This window comes from Alligator mississippiensis, chromosome 2 (assembly GCF_030867095.1).
Source record: "Alligator mississippiensis isolate rAllMis1 chromosome 2, rAllMis1, whole genome shotgun sequence".
Lineage (NCBI taxonomy): Eukaryota > Metazoa > Chordata > Crocodylia > Alligatoridae > Alligator > Alligator mississippiensis.
The window spans coordinates 109,372,955-109,397,989 of NC_081825.1; the positions used below are offsets into that span (position 1 = coordinate 109,372,955).

The 25,035-nt window shown below is 41.2% G+C and overlaps 1 long non-coding RNA gene across 1 annotated transcript in view; it reads right to left on the reverse strand.

The window, feature by feature from the left end:
* The window catches only part of LOC109285168 (uncharacterized), a 57,019-nt gene extending 51,388 nt beyond the window's left edge, over positions 1-5,631 (reverse strand). The window contains exon 1 of the long non-coding RNA XR_002092819.2: positions 5,447-5,631. This is a non-coding gene — a long non-coding RNA (uncharacterized LOC109285168). The remainder of the gene's footprint in view (positions 1-5,446) is intronic.
* Positions 5,632-25,035: the final 19,404 nt, after the last annotated feature.

The following is a 25,035-nucleotide window of genomic DNA, read 5'->3' on the forward strand; positions in this document are numbered from 1 at the left end:
ACAAATCTCCTGACAACCATAGTAAGTCTTGACCAAGCATGACTGACGATCCTTTTTTTTAGATCATCCTAGAATGTCATGTCTCAAGTGCTGTAAAAATCTAATTAATGCCTGATATTAAGTAGATATGTCACATTTGCTAGTCAATGAAGGAACACACTTCAGGATATGGGGGTTTATGGTTGCTGCTGTTTGTGTTGCAGGGTTCTGTTTGTTTGCTTTAATTTTTTCTTGGAAATTATCATCCAAGGAAAAGATTCTGTGAACCTTCCACACACTGAAGTAGCAATTAAATTCCTGTTTATTTCAATTAGGCCACTGACAGTAAATTGCTATCTAATAGGCAAGTAAAAGATAGTTGGTTTGGCTCTCAGAAATAGAGAAAGTAATTTCACAACTTGACTGAAGTATTAGAATATTTGTAAAATGGTAGGAATTTCCAAGGTCATAGTATTATAGGAAAATAGGGCTAGAAGGAATGTAAGGTCACCTAGCTCATCTCTGTGCTCAAGGCCGGATCATCCCAGCCAAACATCTGCCTGATTTTGAAAATTTCCAAGGATGGAGATTCCACTTCTCTGTGTACCTTGTCCCAATGCCTGACCACCCTCATGTGTGTCCCAGATCAAACAGTTTGTGCATGTATTCTAATGTGTAGAGTTAAAACCATTTCCTGGGACAAGTGATCTTCTTGTATTATTTGTCAAAAACAGTGATGAATCTGTAGCCTTTTCCATGGATGGGCCTGTAAAACTTGCTTGTTGTTTGTACAGCTAAACAGCTACAGCCTCTGGAGTGCATTTAACACCGGCATTCTCAAAGCATGGTCCAGCGGCCCTTTTGATGCAACCTACCATCCAGAACTGTCCCTTTGAAATGTCCCTTCAGGGTAGAAACATTGGGAACCCCTGCTATAAGGTATTTGTCCCTATTTGATAGGGAGTGTGGATGAGAACTCTGACTTTCAGGAAGGCAAACTAAACAAAAAATAAAAATAAATAAAATCAGGGTTTTAATTGTTTAAGTTAATTTTGGGGAAAAAAAGATTAGTTTCTTGGAAGCGGTTTTCAGCCTGAATACAATTGTACTTGTAATTTTGCACTCGCAAAACATATTGAGAATGCTCTGCTGCATTGCGATACTGGGCAGGGTTGCTGATCCTGAACCAAATGATCAGACATGATTCAGGAGTGATAAAGACTGGAAAACTCACAAAATGGCATTCTCCAGAGATTAATGCTTTTACTGATGTGGTTTCAATGATAACCTAGTTATGTAGGCATGCAGGTTCATGTATACAGATAATATATCCTGTAGCCATCTAAATTTAAAATCATCTCTCAAAGATTAACCTACAGATTTTGACATGTTCTTTAGAAATGAAATCCGGTGCTTGACAAAAAATGGTTTGCAGCTGCCTTCACCTACACTTTGCCCAAACAAGATTCTGAATCCTGGGGCATCCCCACTTTACTATGGACCTTCCAACAGATTTCTGCATTTTAGTTATGTCTTCCCTTTGGCTGCTAGCCCCTTGCTGACAGCTCCTTTCTTTTTTCTCTCTCACTTGGTCTCTGCCATCCTCTTCCCACTCTGCCTGTTAGCTGCTCTCTCTCTTTTTGTCTTCATTTTCCTACTGCATGTTTCTGTATTTTTCTCACCACTTACTAACTCTCTCAAGTGGGAAAAGATTAAAAAATAAAAACCAAAATCACCAGCCCCCCCCCCCCCCCAACATTTTAGGAACTCCGTTTAACCCACATTCCAATGATCACCATCCTGAATTAAAGGCATAGTGATACAAAACCAGTTTCAGATGAGAGTCAGTTGGAAAGCATTCCATGAAATACACCGTAGCGAGTTAACACTATCCTGACTTCAAGAACTAAGGAGCTGTGCAGAAACTAATTTATGCTAAAAACCTGGTTTCTAATCATTTGCCTACCAAGAGTGTCCTGTTAAATATTTGCATCCAAAGCAGTGTTCTAGCTCCTCATACATAGTAATATCTTTTCTTGAGATGGAAGCCGCTCAAAAATGTAAATATTAGAAACATTTAGTTGTTTGAGTCCTTGGATGTTCCAAACAATGTTACTAAAATCAAAGATAACTTAAATAGAATTTCATCCAACTTTCTGATTGCTGGAAAACCCACCACACAGTTATTTTTTCTATTTATACAGTTTATCTGGACTGCTAAAAGTGAGGCTAATTGTGAGGCCAGGCATCAGGCCAATTGCTAGAATTTTTGTATTATTCTTTTTAACCTTTACTGCAAGGACTACTACTAGTCTTCATTTGATGTTAAGGGTACATACAAAACAATTCCATCCTTGACATATTTTCAGTGTCTGAGAAGTGATTTTAGGTATACTTAAAGTCTTATCTGTGTTCAAAAGCTGATTTGCATTAACTAAAGATAAACGTGATTTTAATCAAACTTGTGACAAGCTGTGTTTGGACACATTAGATTGATGCAATGGACACAACTTGAACCCAATAAGGGAAGTTTATCATTCATTAGTAAGGATCTACTCAATTAGTGATTCCACAGATTTTGCAAAAGATGTAAAATATGGGACTGTCCACAAAATGGACTTTAAAAAAAACCCCAAACCCAAAAAAACTTTAATAAAAAATAAAGTGCTGGCTCCCCAGTGGGAGCCAGCAGTCCTTGCTGCTGCTGCTGCAGCCTGGCCCCACAGCCCACCCAGGGTGGTGGAGGGGAGGCACCAGCTGGCAAGGTGACAGAAAGGGTAGCAGTTGCCTTGCAAGGAGTGCTCTGCCTGGCTCCAGGTACTCACAAGAGGGCAGCTGCACCCTTGCCCCTCCTCCCTCCACTGGGGTATAGGCATCTAACTTAATTGATTGTGTTCATTAAGGAAAGCATAAATTAATATTTTTAAACTTTTTGTACAGCTTTAAATATAGTTTACTTATTTTATATCATTTATAAGCCCATCCAGGAAATACCCATGGAATTTGCTATTTATACCACAACCATCCCACTAAAATCGTTTCATTTGTCTGCGATTTAACTAGACCCCTATAGATGAGCATCTCCACAGTCTGCTTACGGTTAGCTACTTCAAACTAAAACACATTTTTAGTCAAATTTATACAAAATTGGTACTTAGGGTAGCTTTAGTAGTATCAATTTTGTGAAAGGAAAAAAATAAGATAAACAACTTCTAACAGAAAACAAAAACTAAAACTAAAACACACTCAAGCCACATATGCTTAACCAACTGTATACTTATTTTTAAAGGGTCATTTTACCACACAAAAATAAAGAGGGTTATATTTATATATAGATTATACAAATTTAGCAACAGGGCCAATTAAGTGATAAGGAAAAAAAAATACTACTTTTATACAACCTGTGGATTGAAGGCTTCAATATCGACTGATTTCTTTCTGCATTTACTAATTTTAGTTATCAAAAAAATTCTGCTGTAGTACAAATTTAAATACCAGACTACAAATAAAACTATGCAATTTAGCATACTGCAAGGTCTATCCTGCCTTACTTTTATGGATTCTAGAAGTAACATCAGAACACTATTCTTGCAATAAACACTACCACTTTGTTTTTATGGCTTCTTTCTTTTAATATTTTATTATATAAAATCTCAATGATGGCCACTTTGTTCTCAGTCCCTCTGGGCCTGTTGTCTGTAATTAAATATAAGTCTCCTTGATATTAGTACTGCATTGATAGATAGTTGCTTACCTACTAGGCAGCACTTAGAGAAATGGAAGTCCTTGAAAGCAAACTACATCAGAGTATAAATCAGCCCAAATGAAGACAGGTCAGAATATAGATTTTGTGGTAAGAATACACAGGAGATTGTTCTTAGAAATCCACAGATTGGAGATTACATCCATATTGATTTATCATCAGGCATGTATTGATCATTGGCTAAATGACTGTACAGATAAATGTATGTATCTTTCCACTATTGTCACTAAACTTAACCCCACTGACTACAGTACTAAAAAAAAAAAAAAAAAAAAAAAAAAAAAAAGGCTTAGACCATACGTGTTGATTTTACATTAGAACCTTAATGTAAAAGTCTTTGCACAGTGAAAATGGTCTGATAGAGGAAGCATAACCCAGCTTGTCATACCAACTGCATTAATAGCAAGTTGAAAGTATTTGAGATCTATTTCCAACCTTGTAAGTTAAAATAAAAAGAAAAGAAAAATCCCAGGGCTCCTTGACTATTTGAAATGTATTGTAATCTTTCTTTATCATGTATCTTTTATGGTCATATAGTTAGACTGCTGTCAGGATGCCAACATGCATTTATGTTCAAATTTCCTTTATTGCGAAAATATGAAAAAAAGTCTGACTATTCAGAGTAAAAAAAAACCCCGAAAAACAATTGAAACAGTAACTAACTAAATCCTATAGAAGGATTTCCATCCCAATTCCATTTTTAGTCATCCACTGCCTGGATTGCACTAGGAGGACAGCAGAGGTAGTGAGTGACCTTATCCTTACCCTGAACAAAGGTAATACTTGCTAATTGAATTGTGCCAGAATCAGAGCAAAATAATTGTTTACTGTCTCACTCAAATGCTACTGCTACAAGCTGAAACAGGAAGGGATACTTGTCTGATGGCAACTATTACCTTGTGCAATACTCTACTTACACAACTTCTGATCAAATTTCAGATGTATATTTTCCTGATTTTTTTTATTTATTTCTGAGTGACAATATGACATTTGGTTTTGAGTGTCATGAAATTCTGATTTTTGTTTTGCGTGTTTGTGTAAGATTTAATGTTTGACTAGACCATGAACTTGGATTGAAACTTGCATTAAAATTGAGCATATATAGATCCAAGCTCTTGGTACAGGCCTGCATTTAGTTTAGATACAAAGCTGACTCAACTAGTTTGAAGCTGGCTTTGAATAGTTTTCCTTTGACCACATACAAACCATTCTGTAGGCTTATAAGCATTACACCAATTGCATAATTCTTGCATTTATCCCAGCAATTTATGAATGTGCCAATAAGGAGGACAAGAAAAATAAAATATGTAGTTAGCTGATCAAAGCAAAGACATGATAAACAGACAATGATTAACACATGCTATGAAGTGTTCTATTAGAGTTGCAAGTAAACAGTATGAGCTCAAAATACAGTATGAAAGTATGCTTAAGAAACAAGGTGATATGAATATATTAAAAAAAATGCTAAATAACTGAATGAGTAGTTGCTTCCCCTAGGAGAAAGAAAAAGTCTATCAAGCCAAAAATTCTTATCCTGCAGCTGAGGATCACCACACTCCAGCTCCTGGGGTTTGAAGCTCTTGACTCTACAGCTTTAGGTAGGACTGTGTAGTGAGGGAACCAAGGCCCAACCAAGGTCCCTAAACAAAGCAGTTAGAATCAGTTCTTCTTTGTCCCTTATTATATGCCTGCATCATTTCTTACCTCACCACTGTTCTAGGCAGATTTCACCACTCATATCCCATCTTCTTTCATGGCTATCTGGACAGGTCCTCAAAAGCCTTTTGCTGGAAAAGAAGCTTCTCTGCAATGCCTTTTTCTTTTTTTCCCTCTAAGCCTCCCACTTTTCTGAACTGCAACCTTCTTGGCTTTCCAGCTGTTCCAGGGTTTGTAATTAGTCCCAACTGAGAACCTAGTTAATCTCACTGTTAACCATTTAGCATCTAGGGCAGAACATAAGGCATACAAACCACATGTAATATCTCATTGAAGAGCTCAGAAGAGTATGTTTGAACTAGTCTTATCCCAGCTTTGCATATGGGAAACAATAATTGCGCTTTCTGAGGGGGGGAAGGTAAATATTATTTTGTAAATTTTACTTATTCACAAGATGATGCTAAACACTGTAAAAGAGAAAATAGTACAGAAATAATAAGAATGGAGATAGAAAATAATGTTTTAAAGTTAGCATTTACATTTAAATTGCTAGGAATTAGCACATCAGTTTGAAAGTATACTTTAATAAGATTTGAAATGGACTGAATTTATAATATGTTGCTTCAGTAAAAGTACCCAGATTTATTGTTTTATCAGGAGAATATTGGGAGGACTAGAGCAGATAAAATGCTCAAAAGGATCAGTAAAAAGAACAGGTGCCACAAAAAGTACCTATTGGCACAGTGAGTTAATTTCAATGTGTCAAACTGAGCAGCATAAAAAGAATTGTGCTGTCAATTGTCATCATACTTGTGTGACCACTGCTGGGCAAGTTTTACCACCTAATTATTTTAGGATTCCCCAAAGCACTCATATTGCAGCATAAGGTGTGCTGTTTCCATATGAATGGTCAGCATTCAGTTAAAAGGTGTCACAGTGAATATCTTTTCTTGATCTGGAAATGTTGCTTGTAAATTTTAATGGACTGATTAGGTCATGCTGGATGTGGAACATAAGTTAAATAAACATCCCATATTACTGGAAGTGAACCGGAACAAGACAAAAATCCTGTTTACTGAGGTTTTTGTGAAATAAAAATTACAATGTAAAAGCAAGCCTATCTCTTTCAAAATCAAATATAAAAGCCAGAGGCCTTGCAAAAGTAAGGGTTAAAAAGGATAAGGCTGGTTGCAAGAGGGAAAGTAAACATCAGCAAGGAAAATGACTATTTAAGACAAAAAAACTGCCCGCCCTCCCAACTTCCCGTTGTCTCAAGGACTATTGTTTGTAAATTCTCCATGAAGAAATGTAGACTGCAAATTAAAAGAAGGTTTGTCTGACACAGTATAGTTTTGGGAATAAACTACCAGTAAGAATGTGGGATCCAAAAACCTCGCTTGTTTTAAGGTGGAACTTGGTAGGTTTAAGTGTGGGAATGAATAACATGGTTCCCTGAAATAGCAGCGGACTGGATATGAGAATCCAGTAGGTGCTCCCTATGTTCCTGCAAATACTATGAGGGTTTCCTATGGCAAAGGTCAAATGTAACAATACATCAAATCAACATCCAGAAAGAAAAAGTAAGTTGACCCCACCCCCTTCTTTTTCAACACAACAGTAGGTATTCCCTAGAGTTTTTGTCTATCTCAGTCACTCTTACCAACAAATTGTGACTCCAGTTTAGCACAGTGAATCTTTCTTTTCGCATGCTGGAAAAGAGAACTGTCATAAAGTGGAATTAATTCCTCAGTTGTGATACTTTGCAAATCTCTGGAGAATTTCTACACAGATATTTATAACAGCTTATCAGAAAGGTGTAATTTTAAGTTAATGGTATTAAATTAATGCAAAATCTGATGTGAACACTCTTAATCCAGTAAGAATGTGGTTGATGTTAATTAAAATCAGGCCAATTTCCTGGCAACTTAAATTATATCAATAGTGCATTAAAAACACAAAGCAAGACAAGAAAATGCAATTCTCTGTCCAAGTTATTTTAGCTAACCGGGTATATACATGTATTCCCATAGCCTTAACTACAGGAGAACATGCTATTTTTTTATAGGACTCCTGTTTCATTCAGTTCACAGGATGCCTCAAATTTTGTTCTCTAGATCATACATCCTTCTGTCTTTTGCATCTCTCTCCTGCTGTTCTCCAATTTCTTACCCATCTATATCAAAGTAAAGCTGTTTAACAACAGAAGAGAAACAACATCTTCAGCAGGTAGAAGGAGCAATTTCAGGAAAAGCTGTTTTTTAAATTTTGCAACCTCAGGTGAGATGACAGTATAGCAGGATGGAGGATGCTTACTTGCTGTGTAGGGTAGAAGCTACATAGCTAAGTGAGCACATAGGACCTATGGAGTATATTAAGGTTTGATGAGTCTTCAGATAATTTGACAGCCATACTTTAATAAGACTCCACTGAGCGTGGGAAAAATGAAAATCTTCAAAGGTTCATCATTTGGCCAACAGGAAATAGCAAAACACATACAACCCTGACACAAAGACCACTTGCAAAGTTTTGAACTCTTGCTACAAAGGAATGCAATTCTAGAGCTTCTTAATTTATGCTTTTAAGAATATTGTTAGCATGGGCATCCCAAGCCATTCTCGGGAGCTATTTAGCTAAAGCTTTCTAAGAAAAAAAAGCTGGGGTTGGGACAAGGCGGAGGGGGAGAACCTTCAAGTATTTAAAAAATAGGTCCAAAGATTTAGAGTTTGGCAAAGTTTTAAATGAGAACAGGCTCTTAAGTGTCAGATGGACTTAACCATAGACAACACTATTATGGCATCTTGAGGCCTGTAATGTGGAACAACTCTTTATTACATAAAAAACCCTTAGATACGACTATTTAAAATAAAAGGTAACTGTTTTGCTGGAGCCCTTGCAAAGATCTTGTGGTTGGCCTGCTCCTCTTTTGCCACCCAGAAGTTCCTGCTGGCCCCACCCAGTGCCTCATGGGCTACCATATTTCTGGGATACCCTCTGTGTCCTAGACACTTACTTTATGTCACAACTTCCCCTTTTTATAAAATCCTAACTATACAAATAACATTAAGATAACAATGCTTACACTGAAACTAACATATTTTAATCAATCTCTTCGGACTTGTGAGCAACTTTCCGGATCTATTGTATTGCAGCCCCTCTTTGTCTGTGTATCATCTGCATCTGAATGTTTAGTCTCCTGGGCTAAATACAGACAGTCAAAAAGCCCAAAGCAGAATCAATTAAATCTAGGCAGCTTCCTCTAAGCTACGTAGGGTGAACTGGTAATCAATTGAACTGACATTGAGTTTTCAGTTGGGAAAGGCAGGGGGAGGCCTGAAGTGACCCAGAGAAGTAGGCAGGGGGCACTAGGACACATCTTCCAGCAAATTGGCCATTGCCAGCCCAGCCCAGTGTCCTGGATTGGGTCCCCAGTACATGCTCCCAACCTGCTACTGTCCCCCCCCCCGGGGGGTTAAGAAGCCCCCTATCTGGGTGCTGGCCCACCTTGGGGGAGCCTCCCCCTCAGGAGATTTCCCCCAGCCTGGGTTCCTCAGCCCAGGAAGCCCTGGGGAGCAGAGTGGGATTCCCTCCCTCCCCCTTCCCAGCTGCTGATTGCTTTAATTGCTGCCACAAGAAGGAGGGAGAAGTCCTCCAGACCAAGTGCCTGTCTGTATAGCCCAGTGTGGGGGCACTGGGGAGCCCCTGCCATGGAGGGCTTCTCCCTACCCCAACCCAGGGTCCCCCAGCCCTGGGGAGCCCCAGGAAGCTGTATGGAATTCTCCCCCTTCCAAACCCCAGCGCTGCTTGCCTTAGCTGTGGTGAGTCTTAGAGATAGCCTGGGGTAGTCTCAAGGAGTCAAGATCATTTTCTTCCAGTTCATGAGGCTGCCTGAGACTCTCAGGGGCTAAAGCAAGCATGTCTGGGGTTCAGGAGGGGAAGAATTCCCCTCATCTCCCTGGGGTTGCCCTAGCTTGGGGCATCCTGGGCTGGGGTGGGGGGAAGACCCTCTTGCCATTCTTGAAAAAACAACAACAGAACCTCTGATTTCACAAGTCAGGTTTGGTGCAGACACCTGCATGTTCTGTTTTTTGGGGGGTGGGGGGGGGGGTTGTATAGGATGTGGGCATCCCCTTCTTGAAACCTGTATACTCTTCCTTGCAAGCAGGTACTTCATTGTTAATCTAAAGTAAGCATACTTGACATCCCTGGATATTCATCACAGGAGTATTTTTGGTAGTTAAAAGTATTGTGGAGTACCTCAAATGTAGCCTCCATTCTATATACAGGTCATAATGTTTTCTTGTAGCAGCCAAAAGCTTTGAGTTTGATTCCTGGTTTGCAGCTTGGCAGCTGTGTGACACTGGGAAAGTCATTTTATTTCCCTGATCCTGTTTCCCAATCTATAAAATTAAATAAATGAGGCTTACTCTCCTCTGTAATGTTTTAAAATCAATGCAGAGGAAAGTACAATACAAGAACTGTTCATGATTTTGAAGGTGGAAGCATTAAATCAAAAGTAGAGCAACACAATAAAAAGCGGCATTTCACGTGACAGTAGTTTGATGGGTGCTTTGTTGAATAACATTGCTAGAGCATTTTGTCGTCCTTTCCACATAACTGATATAAATATAATTAAATGATCATAAACAGCATCACAACTAAAGATAATACTTAGTATGGCAATTTTAGTTAAAGACTGAATAGAATTAAGCTAATTATAGCCCTGACAAAATAAGATCAATAGGCCTCAATCATTCAGTTCAGCGTAGAGGAGTATTGACATGTTATAAGTGAGAAGAAAAACTGAAAAATCAAACCAAAACATTCCTCCCTAGATCACCAAAATACTTTAGTATGGATGTTTGGTAAACACAATATTAAATAATTAGTATTGACTTATTTCCAAAATTATTTCATATTAAGAAAATACTTTTTAAGTCATAAGCCCTTTTCTACTATTTTATAGCCACCTTTTATCCTTTATACCAGTGCTTCTCAAACTATCTGATGTGGCGGACCGTTAATTTTTTTTCCAGTGGGCCAGGGACCGGTGCCTGTTTCAGCCAGTTGCAGCAACTGCATGTAACAGTGCTACACAAATGCACGACCAGCTGTTTCTTTCTCTTTCCCCACCTCGCACAACGTGACATCACCTGGAGTGTTGGAACTGTGGCACTATGACATATCAATGTTATGCTTCTGAAAATATATTTCTTTCTTTCCTGGCAACTCACTGCGGACCAGTGACCGGTGGTTCACAGACCGGCACCAGTCCATGGACCACCACTTTGAGAAGCACTGCTTTATACCACTCATGTAGCTGCATAGTTTCTTCAGTGTTAAACTGTTAGCTTTCATTCCTGTTTGAAAGGCAATAGTTGATAGTTTTGGATTGTCAATCCTTTAGAAAGCTGCATTTGTAACAATTCAGTAAGCATAAGTTATTAAAATTAAGCCTTTAACATGCTGAGAAGTCTATGTTTATGTTCATATTGCAAGGCAAACTTTCTCAAATGAGAGTGGTGTTCTTGGTATACTTTTCTCCTTTTATGTTTTTCTTTCTTTTCCCCCCGTCTCTTTGTTCTTAAAATATCTGCTTGGCCATATTAGTCAGAATAGAAAATGATTTATTACTGTAAAGGAACATATTGAGATGGAATAAAACATTATTTATGTTGAAATAGTTTAAAAATAAGACAAGGAGTAGGAGGACATCTTTTTGCTTATTGTGATCATTTTTTAATTTAGCACCCCAAACGTGTGTTCAGTGCACTCAGGAAAACACTCAGGAATATTCTAACAAAACAAACAAAACTTTTCACATAATTATGGGCTTATTGGCTTTAAAACACCACAACCCACTTCCCCTCCAGTCATGCTTTAAGAACACATAATAATTGAAAATGAGGCCTTTGTATTTTGTGGCTTCTAGTTAACATAAATTGATTTGTCCACTTATTTTTCTGTTCCTTTTTTTAACACGTTCCAAAGTAAATCAGCCTCCCAATGTATGCATTAGTGAATGAATGTCCTGCTGTGCCTCAAGAAAACCATGTTGATCAATACTACTTCTATATAATTTGTATATTCTTTGATCATTCTCAACTAGTTATTAAAAAATCATGTCCCTGTGTTAGTCATCTATACACAGACCAGCAATTTTTGAATTCTCTAACTGTGCATTCGGCACAAAGGGAGGAGTTAAAGAAAAAGAGAAAAAAACATAATTCAATCAGGAGAAAATAACATTGACAGGGATATATAAAAATTAAATAAAACAAAACATTGGCCACTTGCAGACATTTAAAAAATGGTGCTTTACTTTAAACTTGGCCTGCTCCTTTGCCAAGCCCAGTGCATGCCCAGAAGAGACAATCCATTAGTTGAACCTGGCTCACCCAACATCTGTATAGATTGGGCACGTTAGTGGGTTTTCTTGGTATTTTTATCTAATAGCTGATTGACTCAGCTTTACCTAAAGGTGCCAAAAAGCCGTGCTGAAGCACCAGGTCTATATAAACACTGTGGAATTGGGTCAAAAGTAACGTACTGCTTCTTCTGGTAAAGTGCAGGGGTTTTTTGTTTTTGTTTTTAATGTCTGCAAGCAGCCCTTATGATTTAGACCTTTATGGCTACAATTAGATCTTTGCATATTTCTTAAAACGAAAAGCATTCTTTATGCCAAAAAAAATGCATTTCAGCAAGTAATATTATGGTGATATATTGGCACGTTTGTGAGATTATTCATAGCATTTTAGATAGGCATTAAAGGCTGTGTGAACTAACCCTCAATGATGGATTATCAACTGAAGTATAAATATTGCATTTATGTGACTACTTAGAAAATCCGTTTGAAAACTGTATTTGAACTGGGAACAAAGCAGATGCCGGGTATGTAAGCATATTAAATGCCTAACTGGTGATGGTGCGGCTGATACCATATTTATTTGAATATAAGATAAGAATTTTTCTCCCAGTCAGCATGGGAAAAAAGCTCCTTGTCTTATGTTCACATACAAGGAAACCTCATTAAATACATTGTCTATCATTAAATTAGTGCCAAAAGCAGCATGGGATCAGTAAGGAAAACCAACTGTGAAGTTGATTAAATATAGCCAACACTGAGCATGACTATCTATACACATGGCCCATATTGATCAAACAAAGTGATGGGAACCTTTTGATTTTATTTTTTTAAGAAAGTATCAAAAACTTAAAAACCTGCTTCCATCAGCTTACATTGCATTACAAAAGAAACAACATTAGTTAAAGGCCAATAAAACAATAAAGTATTGAAACTCAAAACATGCTTCCATCAGCCTGTATTACCTTACAAGAACGACATCAACTAAAAGAAAATAAAACAACAAGGCCACATCCACACAAGCATGGATGTTTGGTTCCCTGGGGGACAAGTAGCAGAGGCACACCTTGTGCTGCTCCTAGTTGTCCCTGGGGAATGCCTGAGCCATGCAGCCTCTGGTGTGTGCCAGGTTACCTCAGATGGGGTAGGATAGGCTGAGGCCAGCATTGGGCTGGCCCCAGACTTAGCTGGGGTCCTGGGGGCCTCCTGGGGCTGGAGCAGCAGCAATCATGCTGCTCAGAGCCTAGCCGGCAGCTGGAGCATAGCTTCAGCTGCCCTGGCTCCAATTTTGAGTGGCACGTGCTGCCCCTACATGCGCTGCTCTGCTTTTTTTTTTTTTTTGACCCCTGGGTATCTCCTCCCTTCACTCCCCACCCCTGCTTTGCTGCTCCTTTGCAGATGTGTCTGTGGTGCCACATACTGCATGACCATGCTAATCTGGACATGGCCTGAAGTGTCAAAACTTAAAACATGCTTCCATCAGCTTCCAAAACCTTGACAAATAAGACCAACAAAAAACATAGATCATTTATACATTATCCAATGATTCCTTCGTTCTCCAAATTCACATTAATTAGCATTTTTGTTCCTTAATACTGCACTATTTTCTGTCACCTTCCAAACTTGTCTTTTAACATTTATCACCCCTTATGATATCTCTATCTCTATTTCTATCTTGTGCCATATATGTCATAATAGCCTCTATCCTGTCTTCCCTAGCCAACCTCTGGCTATTGGGTATACCTCTGCCTCCTCTCAGGCCTCATCTTTTCATCCTCCTAGATTTATTATGGGCCAAATCTGAGTAGTCGCAAAGCTTTCTCTCATGTGTGGATGACCTCTATCTGACACAGGAAGTCTACAGGCAGACAAGATAAAGCGCTGCTCAACCTTGTACTGGCAACCGGGGATGGTCTAATCAGCAACCTAATGATTGAAGGGAAGCTGGGTGACAGTGATCATGAACTGATCACCTTCACCATCTGCCATAAAGCTGGCAAGTCAGTCAGTAATACAGAAGTCCTCGACTTCAGGAAAGCTGACTTTGACAAGCTAAGGAGACTTGTCAGAGAGGCCCTAAAAGGCCACAACCCAATGGAGAGGGGTGTTCAGGATGAGTGGTTGCTCCTCAAGGGAGAAATCCTGGATGCACAAGCAAAGTCAATCCCGTCTCAGAGGAAAGGCAGCAAAAGGGCACAGCAGCCCCCTTTGCTCTCCAGGGAACTGGCGAACCTCCTGTGTCTTAAGAGGAAGACCTCCAAAGGATGGAGGACTGGAACCGCCACCAAGGAGGAATTCTCTGCTCTTGTCCAGACCTGTAGAGAGCAAATCAGGAAAGCCAAGGCTGTGATGGAACTCCAGCTAGCTACAAATATCAAGGAAAATAAAAAGTCCTTTTTTAGATATGTGGGGAGCCGGAGGAAAAGCAAGGGCAACATTGGACCCCTGCTGAACCAGATGGGGCAACTGACGCCCAGGAAAAAGTGAACTTGCTAAATGGGTACGTTGTGTCAGTTTTTCCCCAGTTCCATGGGGCAGGCCTGCCCACTATGGGTCAGGGAGGCCCAGATGAGGGAGATTCCTTGCCCTCCATCGAAGCTGACCTTGTGAAGGAACACCTTGACAGGCTGGAAACCTTCAAGTCAGCCGGCCCTGATGGGTTACACCCAAGGGTACTCAGGGTGCTGGCGAGCATCATAGCTCAGCCCCTGGCATAGATCTTAGAGAGCTCTTGGTGCTCTGCTTAAGTGCCCGATGATTGGAAGAGGGCCAATGTCATGCCTATCTTCAAGAAAGGGAGGAAAGTAGATCCGGCAAGCTACAGACCCATCAGCCTGACCTCTATCCTGGGGAAGGTCTTAGAAAGGATTATCAAGGAGGCAATCCTTAACAGACTAGCTGAAGGCAATATCCTGAGGGATACCCAGCATGCATTTGTTGTGGGTAAGTCTTGCTTGACCAATCTCATTTCCTTTTATGACCAGATGACTTATCACCTGGACAAGGGGCAAGAGATTGACATTGTATACCTCTACTTTAAAAAAGCCTTCGATCTGGTATCCCACGATCACCTCTTGGCTAAACTAGCTAACTGCGGCCTTGACACCACCATGATCCATTGGCTGGTGAACTGGCTCTGCGGTAGGACCCAGAGGGTGGTGGTTGATGGGAGCCAATCGTCTTGGTGCACTGTGACCAGTGGGGTCCCACAAGGTTCTGTCCTAGGGCCTATACTATTTAACATCTTCATCAATGATGTGGACATTGGTGTCAAAAGCGAACTGGCCAAGTTCGCCAATGACACCAAACTCTGGGGTAAATCATCCACACCTGAGGATAGGAGGGTGATCCAGGCAGATCTGGATAGACTCATGAAATGGGTGGATGAGAACCTGATGGTGTTCAACACTGAAAAATGCAAGGTTCTCCACCTTGGGAGGAAAAACCTGCAGCATGCTTATAGGCTCGGTAGTGCTATGCTGGTTAGCACTACAGATGAAAGGGACTTGGGGGTCATGGTTGACCACAAGATGAACATGAGCCTTCAGTGTGATGCTGTGGCTAGTAAAGCGAACAAAACACTGGCTTGCATCCATAGATGCTTCTCAAGCAAATCCCGGGAACGCCTTCAAGACACATTTGGATGCTTATCTTGCTGGGATCCTATGATCCCTGCTGACTTCCTTCCCCTGGGCAGCAGGCTGGACTTGATGATCCTCAGGGGTCCCTTCCAGCCCAAATGTCTATGAAATCTTCATTGTTCTCTTCTCCATCACCTGCTCCATGCCTAGTTCTGTTTGTGTCCTGCCAGCAATATCACACAAGTTCACTCAAGCCCAAATGCAAGGTATCTTCTGCCAAGAGTTCTAGTTGTTGCAAGACTAGCAACTTTCTTGCTGTCCATATTCCTCCTCTATTCTTCCTCTGGGCCCCAGCCCATACTGCTTCTAGAGTGAGTGGGCTCTTACCATTCAGTCACTGTAGCAGTTTTTATGCCTTCTCCCAGACTGTTCTGGTGAACTGCCATTCCTATATCATATAGCATATGCTTTCTTCCCCATTACATGTTTTTCTGGGGCATTTGACTGTTCTACATGGTCCCCAAGTGTAAAGGAACACTTGTATGGTTATAATCTGATGTACTAGCAGCCAACTGAAGTCCCAGTGCTACCTCTGTAAGCTTTATTCAAACACCCACTTCCAGATTGTCTTTGCTTCCTCCCCTATGACACTTCCCACTGGAGACAGAGCCTCCTTTTCCCTAAACCAGGGTTTGATTTTTGTTGTTGTTGATGTTCTTGCAGCTATTGTCTGTATTCACAAATTTTACAATCTTTTTGTGCATTGACAGCAATATCCAGGCCCAGGACTGTGAGAGTGACCTTTTACATACGTTATATTTATGCAATAACTTCCCTGCATAATACCAGACAAACACAGCCCCTTTGGTGACCCCTTTTATCCCTTCTTTGCAGCACATACTGACAAACTTTGCATAAACAAACAAAAACACATCTGGGAAGCCTCATCCTCCCTTTAATTTCTCCTTCTATAATATTGATCTCCTAAGTCTTTCACTTTTTGGCTTTCAAAAAGAATACCATCAGTTGCTATTGAATCCTATACATGATAGTCAACAATGAAGGGAACACCACACCTGCATACAGTATGATTGAGAATACCACCAACTTAATCACATGTATCCATTCTGCCATCAACATCTAGCACGCATACCAGTGCCCCAGTTTTTATTTCACCTTCCCTTTCACCTTCTCCCAGGCCACTTTGCCTGCCAGTTCCAATTCCAATATCTTGAGTTGGTCTGTTGTGACCTGTGACCCCAGTTTTTTCTATTCCTTCCATCTTCCTCAGCACCTAACACTTTCTTTTTTGTATGTTTAGTTGTTCACCCAATGCCTTTTCATGCCCTTTTGTATGTCTTATAACCCATTGTAGGGGTGCAGTGTCTCTTGCTCAAATATTAACATTGTCCATATACAACATGCATTTTGCTTATGTGTCATTTCCTGCAGAGATTGGCATACTCTTAATCACATGATCTGTCCTGATCATCTGTACCAACAGTTTGATAAATAGGGGTGGTGAGAGGTGGCACCCTTGTCTCATGCCTGACCTGACCTTGACTTCCTCCATTAGGCCATTCACTTCTATCCTACATTGTGCTCCTTTGTACAAAGTCTTGATCCAGCTTAGATATTTTGGTGGGACCCTCATCTTGTTTGGAGTGCCAAAGAGGAACTCATACTGTATCCAGTCATATGCTTTTTCCAAATCAAGATTCAGGAGTGTGTGACTGGAGCACCCTGCCACACAGAGAGTCAGGAAAGAATAAAAGAGAAAAACTTACCTCGTGGAGCTGGAAGAACCGCAGCAAACCCCGCCGCAGTCAGGATGAATGGAGCAGTCAGCTGGGGCATGGCAGATCAAAAGCTGCCACGGCCAACCCAGCTGCCGGAATCCAAGCACAGGAAAGGAAAAGCAGTGTGGGAAGAGAACAAAAGAGAAAGGGAAAGTACCATGCCAGCAAGCAAAGAAGGAACAGCTGGGTCAGGCAGGCAGCCAATGGGGAACTGCCACAATGAACCCAGCTGAAGAGTGGGAGATTTAAGGGATGCCAAGGGAGCATGCTGAGAGAGGTGAAAGAAGAAAGAAAGCATATGAGAGAGAGAGAGAGAGAGAGAGAGAGAGAGAGAGAGAGAACAGATGAAGGAAGGAGAATGGAGAGGGCCAGAGGGTAAGCTCTGGCCCTGTGACTTACCAGACAAGGTCCAAACAAGAATTGGAGCTGATGAAGAGGCTTGAGCAACTGGTGAGTCCAATCCTGGGGGGTGAATGGAACCACTCCAGGGACCTAAAGGAAGAGGAAGGTGAAGGTGACCTTACTCCCCCAAAAGGGGAATAAGAGAGAGTGGATCCCAATCACAAGAGGGTGATGAGGGTAGAACCAGAGAGAGAGAAAGCTGTTTTGGGACCTGTGCAGGGAAGAATGGGGCAAGCAGCCACTTAGAAAAGTACCCTAGTCAAGATCCTTCAAGCAAAGATAGTAACAAACTTTAAAGGCAGCCAACAGCACCTGGAACATAAGGTGTGGTAAGGGTGGGGTATAGGGATGGTGGAGCCCTTCAAAGAGCTGCAGATGTTGAGTCCATAACCATTCTTAGTTGTCTCCCAGTATCTCCCATAACATTGAAGGTGTAGCAGGTAATCTATTATGACAAGACACTACTGTTCCAGCTGGGAGGCAACGGGGCTCCAAGTGGCATGGGAAGCCCCCTTACAGAGTGTCACATTCATTCCTGATATCAAATTCACCCAAGGAACCTTGTCTGCCTATGTCCTTAGACCAATATGGCTACAACCCAAACCCTACATTCATTCCTGGGCTTTTAGTTGTAGCCGTGTTGGTCTAGGGACATGGGCAGGCAAGGTTATTTGAGTAGATGTGATATCTTTTATTAGAACAAATGAGTAGCTGGGGGGGAAAAAAATGTTGACAAGCTTTTGGGTAAAGTTACCCTTCATCAGGCATGGGGAGTCTCTGTTATCCTGAGACTTGAAGAAATGAAATAAACTAAAAGTGTGGCAGGATGTCATTTAAAATGTAAACAGGTAGAATTAGAAAGACAAAAGTTGAGGCAGAGAGGTGAAATCCTCAAAGGGAACTTATGAAACATCTCCCGTAGATGAGCCTATGAATTTCATTTAATATACTGGATAAAAAAAAAAAATCCTAAAGGAAACCTCTAAATATCATTTTCTAGCCATAAGTGGGGACTGCACAACCCTGGTCAGGTGTCATACCCAACTGTACCTATTGAATCTACCCAGAGTAATACCCAGGCTCTCCAGGGCCCTGTCCATATTCTGTCTGGCTTCTGGATCTTTTCCACATTCTCCACTGTCTTGAAGTACCTTAATAGCCAAAAACTTATATCCTACTCTTCAATAAAGTCTGTTACATTTTAACTGATTGCTCTTTCTGGGTTAGTGTCAACAGCCCAAAAAACAAAGTGTGCCAGGTTGAGGTCATTCCTGACATTCCTTGTAGGTCTCTCAAAACCTTTGATATGATGACTCATCCCTAAAAGTTACTTCCAGTCCAAATTGCCAGGTATCTGGATTAGGCAATTCATATTAAGTGCCCAAAACTTCAGCATCCCCTGCAATATCAGCCTGCTGAAATCTAGCCAAGTTGTCTCTAGCTTTGGAATGCCCAAGTGAAAACTTTGCCTTCTGAAGCTTCTCACACAGAACTGCTTTTTTCTCTTGGCTGTCTTCAGTTGTCCTCCACCAGGTACAGTCCCCCCATCTCTTTCCTTTCTACCACCCCAAACGTTGCTGTTGCCATTGCTGTCACTGTAGCTCCAGCCACCACTGATCCCTCCTAAGCCTTCAGCCAAACCAGGTCATCATCCCTATCTTGGCCCACAAGCCAAGGAACAATCTACTGATAGGAACATACCCCAAGGCTAGATTAGTGCAGTCCATCTGAATAAGATATATGATAGAGCCCATTGTACACAGTCCTCCTCCATGTGAACTCTTTTTCAAGTCATGGTGAACAACTACATTGAATACATTTTGACTTCCTCCTCACTCCCACAACTGACTTCCCCCCCGCCCCCCATTTCCTATGATTCTTCTTCCTTCAGCAAGCTTGAATGTCTGGCATACATCACCAAATGGGGCTCCATACAGTTCACCCAGAATCCCTCTGCCCTCTCTCAGTCTTGTCACATATAATTTGTGGATCCCCACCATCCATGAGGTGGGGCTTGACCAGGTTGTCCTACACCTCATTTGCATATAAATTTTTGGAGGATCCCAGGACTCATAACAAGAACACCTGGTTTTATTCATGAGTGAAAGGCTAATTAGAATGTGGCTCCTTTGGGGGGGGGGGGCGGTATCTGGAGTACACACACACACACACACACACACACACACACACACACACACACACACAGACCCCAGGCTGTGGGGTCACCATGGACATAAATACTATTGACTGTGCTTGGGTTCAACCCAAGGAACTATATGGCAATTCATTAACTTTTTGGCTTTGGACTAATATCATGCATAGTTTGTACTTTATACAAGTAGGTACACATATATTACCTAGAAGCGGGTTTATGAAGTACCTGTGCTAAAACTTATGGCAGTTTAAAAAAAAGGTAAAATGCCAGATTAACTAAGTCTATAGGTACCCTTAGTAATTTGCCTATATACAAATTACTATAGTCATGTTTATTTCAAGGTCTTTTTTTTCCATATTTGTTCCTTATTTCCATGTGCTAAAGGAGAACAAGTGGGGAGGGGGAGGGAAGGGGCAGCTAGGGGAAGAAGTTGGGGAGGAAGAAGACAAGGAGGGGCATCTGTGCCACCAGTTTTATTTTTCTTCCTATGGCAGTCGGGGGGGGGGGGGCACATTCAAGGGAACCTCCAAAAATTAGGTTTTATACCTGGAAAATTATTTTTTAAATATACATTTTCCATATATAGAATCTAATTACTGTGGAGTCACCTTGTATTCAGGGTCAGCTTATACTTGAGTAAATATGGTAGTATCTATTCTTTTTTTTCCCCCAAAATACCCCATGATTAGAGCCCTAACCCAGGTATTGGTAACTGTAAACCCTCCTCAGCTGGAGAGGTTCAAATCAGCATCTCTTACCTCCCAGGAGTGTGTCCTAATCACTGATTTTGAGTAAACATGATTTTGGTTGTCACACATTGTATTTAAGTGCAGTTAATGTGCATTAGGTGCACTCAGAGGATCTCTACTGGATTGAACTGTTCTATGGACCTAGGTAGAGTTTACTGCCCTGTCTAGTCAAGAGCTCAGTGTTCAGAGATCTCCGAATCCACAATGCAGGTGCTGAATAGACACTAAATGGGTTTTGTTGCCTCATATTCACAGTCCATGTACATCATCTTTTTTTTGTGACTGAAACACATCTATTTCTCCTGAATTTCCTGAAACTGACCCTGTGGCATCAGCACAAAAATCATTTCTCTTCAACTGCACGTTATTAAAATTAATTATTTCTTCATATTCTGAATGGAAATGGAAAGCTTACTAAATAGAAATGTGCATGTAACTTTTATTTCTTGAGAAATCCTTATTATTATTCAGAATCTACAGATTAAAGTTTAGATATAAAATTCAGCTATAATGCAAATATATAATGGATCTTTGTAAATGTTATATATTTTTTTTTAACATGAAGCTTTCATATTCCTGTTCTATCGTGGGTCACCATATGTACAATCCATTCAATAGCCTTCATTAGCCAACATGGTAAGTGTATATTTTATACTGAAAACTTGTTTCTTATTTAGATTTTTAAAAATGTATTTAATTGTTGCACATATTTCAATTTATTTTTCATTTTCTTTGGATTACAAAATCCACACTGAGAACTGAGTATAAATTGTTCCCTTTTCAGTGTTGCTGAACAAGATAATATATCCTGATGGATGAAAAATCTAACATCAGGTTTTTTTATACATCTTATTCATGAGCACATCCAGAAAAGATGAATAGATGGCTGACTGTAATAACAAACAACTAATGATACAAAGCACTGAAGCCATTTCATTATGAATCATTTGCCTAGAATCCCCAGAACAACTCTATTAAAGGGATGGGGGGAACACTTGAAGTTTTAGAAATTTAATTCAGCTCATACAAATATCATGATTTTCAAAAGTTTATCTTCAGTTTAAAGAAAGTGTCAGGATTTTTTGGAACTTCAGAGCTAGAAATATAGTGTATAAATTCTACTTGTTTTAGTTCTTTGCCTCTGAAGTCTACTTGAAGAAGCTGACTGTGAAGAGTGCCTCTTCCCAAATGTTAGGTTAGAAAGGAACATAACAAAAATGCAAATCAAACACACACTTTCATAAAACGGTGATAACTTCTCCCCATACCAAAAACTCGAGGTTTCTTATTATGGCCCTAATCCAACAAACAATGAAGAAGACCGAAGCGATGTGTCAACTTGCACCTGGCACAACACCCCAGGATCCACAGGTCTCAGTTAAAGGCCAACAACTGTCAATGGTCAACAAGTTTGCCTATGTAGGCAGCACGCTTTCCTATGCAATCCACATCAACAACAGCATCAATGCAAGGCTAGCAAAAGCTAGTGTGGCCTTCAGCAGACTCCGTAAATTGTTGTGAAGGTTTACAAACCCATCATTCTCCTGACCCTCCTTTACGTGTGTGAAACCTGGACCATCTACCAGTGTCATGCCAAGAAACTGAACCACTTCCACCTGTGCTGCCTGTGAAATATAGTAAAGATCAAGTGGCAGGACAAAATTCTAGACACTGAGGTGCTTGGATGATCAGCATTCCCCTGTGTCCACATCCTACTGAAACTGGCACAGCTAAGATGGGCCGGCCACCTTTCAAGAATGGCTGGCACTCGCCTGCCAAAAAAATCTTCTATGACAAACTGTTAAATGGAGTATGCTTTCAAGGCACACCAAAGAAGTGCTACAGGACATCCTAAAGGTGTCCCTAAAGAGTTTTGGCATTGACCTAGAGTTGTGGGAGCAAATCACTTATGGCCATCCATCCTGGATGTCATGGGTCCAGAGCAGAGCACTGGCCTTCGAGCACTGGTGTACTGCAGAAACAGTGAGGAAGCACGTGGCCAGGAAAATAGGACCTCTCATGTCCAGTCCTCATTGCTGTCCTGCATCTGCTGCAGCAGATTGTTCAGGGAAAAGATCAGGCTTATAAGTCACCCACATACCCACACAACCTAGCCTTCACCCCCCTCCTCTCTTTCTCCTTTCTCCCTCCCCTTTTCTTTCCCACTTGCTTTCTCTCTTCTGCTCTACCCCACCTCCACACTGGATGTAGTCATCCCTGCTTATGAAGGATGAACTGAACCAACATCCTAAGTGCATGCAGAAACTCTCTGATGTTAATGAGCTACCTCACATGTTTTAAGTACTTTAGTGAATGAGGGTCTGTGTATCCTGAAACAGAGAATTATTTTTAGCCTGCAGCTTCGATGATCAGTTTTATCCTGAGCATATGAAGTAGCATCAACTCCATAACTAAGAATCTAACTCCATTATTAACACTGAGAGAACAAAGACAATTGACAATGTTTCTCTTTATTTTCAGTTACAGTGGTAGATGATACAGAGTTCCAGTTTCCTGAAGGGGAAACTGTGCATCGGGAAGTGAAGTCTGTCATATATTTATCCCAATCTTATGTTCTTTTATTTCCTGAAGTAATTAGAGACTCACTAAATGTATCTACATGAGATGTTTACTGTGAAGCTGCCTAATTAGTTCCACACTGAATGTCTCAGCATCTACACGTGCAGCACTATTAGGCCTCAGTAAACTAATGAAATCCACCATAGGTTAGTATTTGTAAATATAAGTACTATCTTACAGCTATGCTCATTAGTGCACAGCAGCACGTGTGTAGTTGCTGATGGTGTGACTGAGGCCTGAGGGTGCTTGTGTGGGGGCTGCCTGCCAGCTAGCCCTGGACTACAGCACACTCGTGCCCCAGCCAGTCCCTATGTTGAGCCACGTCAAATCAGCCCCAGGCTGGTAAGCTGACCCCCTGGGCTCTCTGCCAGCTAGGGCTGCTCTGATCCAGATCAACATTCTGTGGTCCTGGGTACACATTTAAATGCGGAACCTGGGAGCAATAAACTGATGCAAAATGCACTGGAGATTCTTTTGTTGCATTAATTGCATATGTAGATGTGCCCGCTTACTCCTAAGGTTTGAATAGTTTCTCCCTCTAACACCATGAAATCTGCCACAGACCCCTTTCATTCCTTCTCAAGTACCAGCAAGCACTTTGTCAAATAGATCCTACACAGCCCCAGGTAATATGCTGTGATCTCATTGCAAAATGGAATTCCCTCATTCCCCTTTACTGGGGTTCTATGCAAAGATACTAAAAAAAAAAAAGAGATATCAGATACCATATTACCTTTTATTCAGCAGATGCAAACATCCATAGATTCATAGATTGTTAGGAGATGGAAGGGACCTTGTAGATCATCGGGTCCAGTCCCCCTGCATGAGGGAGGAAAAGACAACTGGGGGCTAGTGACCCCAGTGAGGTGACTGTCCAGTCTCCTTTTGTAGATTTCCAGGGTAGATGACTGCATCACCACTGGAGGGAGTTAATTCCACAGTCTGGACATCCTGACTGTGAAGGAGTTTTTCCTGGAATTGAGCCTTAAGCAGCCTTCCAGGAGTTTGTATCCATTGCTTCTCATCTTCCTGAGGGGTACCCTGGTGAACAGCTGTTCACTGAGTTCTTGATGTACTCCCCTGATGTAGTGGTAAGCCACTACCAAGTCCCCTCTCAACCTTCTCTTCTGTAGGCTGAAGAGGCTCAAGTCCCTCAGCCTCTCCTCATATGACTTGTCTTGCAAGTCCCTGATCATACGTGTGGCTCTTCTCTGGACCCTCTCAAGTTCTTCCACATCCTTCATAGATTTTATAGACATTAGGGCTGGAAGGGACCTTGGAAGATCATTGAGTCCGGCTCCCTGGCCCAGGGGTAGGAAGTCAGCTGGGGTCAAAGGATCCCAGCAAGATAAATGTCCAAATGTTTCTTAAAGGAATCCAGAGTAGGTGCTTGCACCACCTCTGGTGGGAGTTTGTTCCAGGCCTTTGGGACTCAGACAGTAAAGAAGTTCTTCCTTACGTCAAGCCTGAAATGGTCTTGGAGGAGTTTGTGACCGTTTGACCTTGTCAGCCCTTGAGGCGCTCTGGTGAATAGACATTCCCCCAGATCCTGATGTACACCCCTTATATACTTATAGGCAGCCACCCCCCCGCCCCCCAAACCTGCACTTTTCCAGACTGAAGAGTCCCATAGCTCTCAGCCTCTCATCATAAGGCCTGTTTTCCTGCCCTCTGATCATGTGCATGGCTCTCCTCTGGACTTTCTCAAGCTTCTCCACATCCTTTTAAAATTATGGAGCCCAGAATTGGATGCTGTACTCTAGCTGCAGTCTCACCAGTGCAGAGTACAGTGGGAGTATCCCTTCCTTAGTTTTGCATGAGATGCAATGGTTAATTCATGCCAGCATGTTGTTTGCTCTGCTGGCCACAGCATAGCACTACTGGCTCATGTTCATGCAATGGTCGATCACTCCCCTAGATCCTTTTCCACCATGGTACTGTAGCAGAAAGCCCACTTTTCCTCCTGCCTGCATTTGCTCTCCCCTCTTTGGATATGTTTCTCTTTTTCTA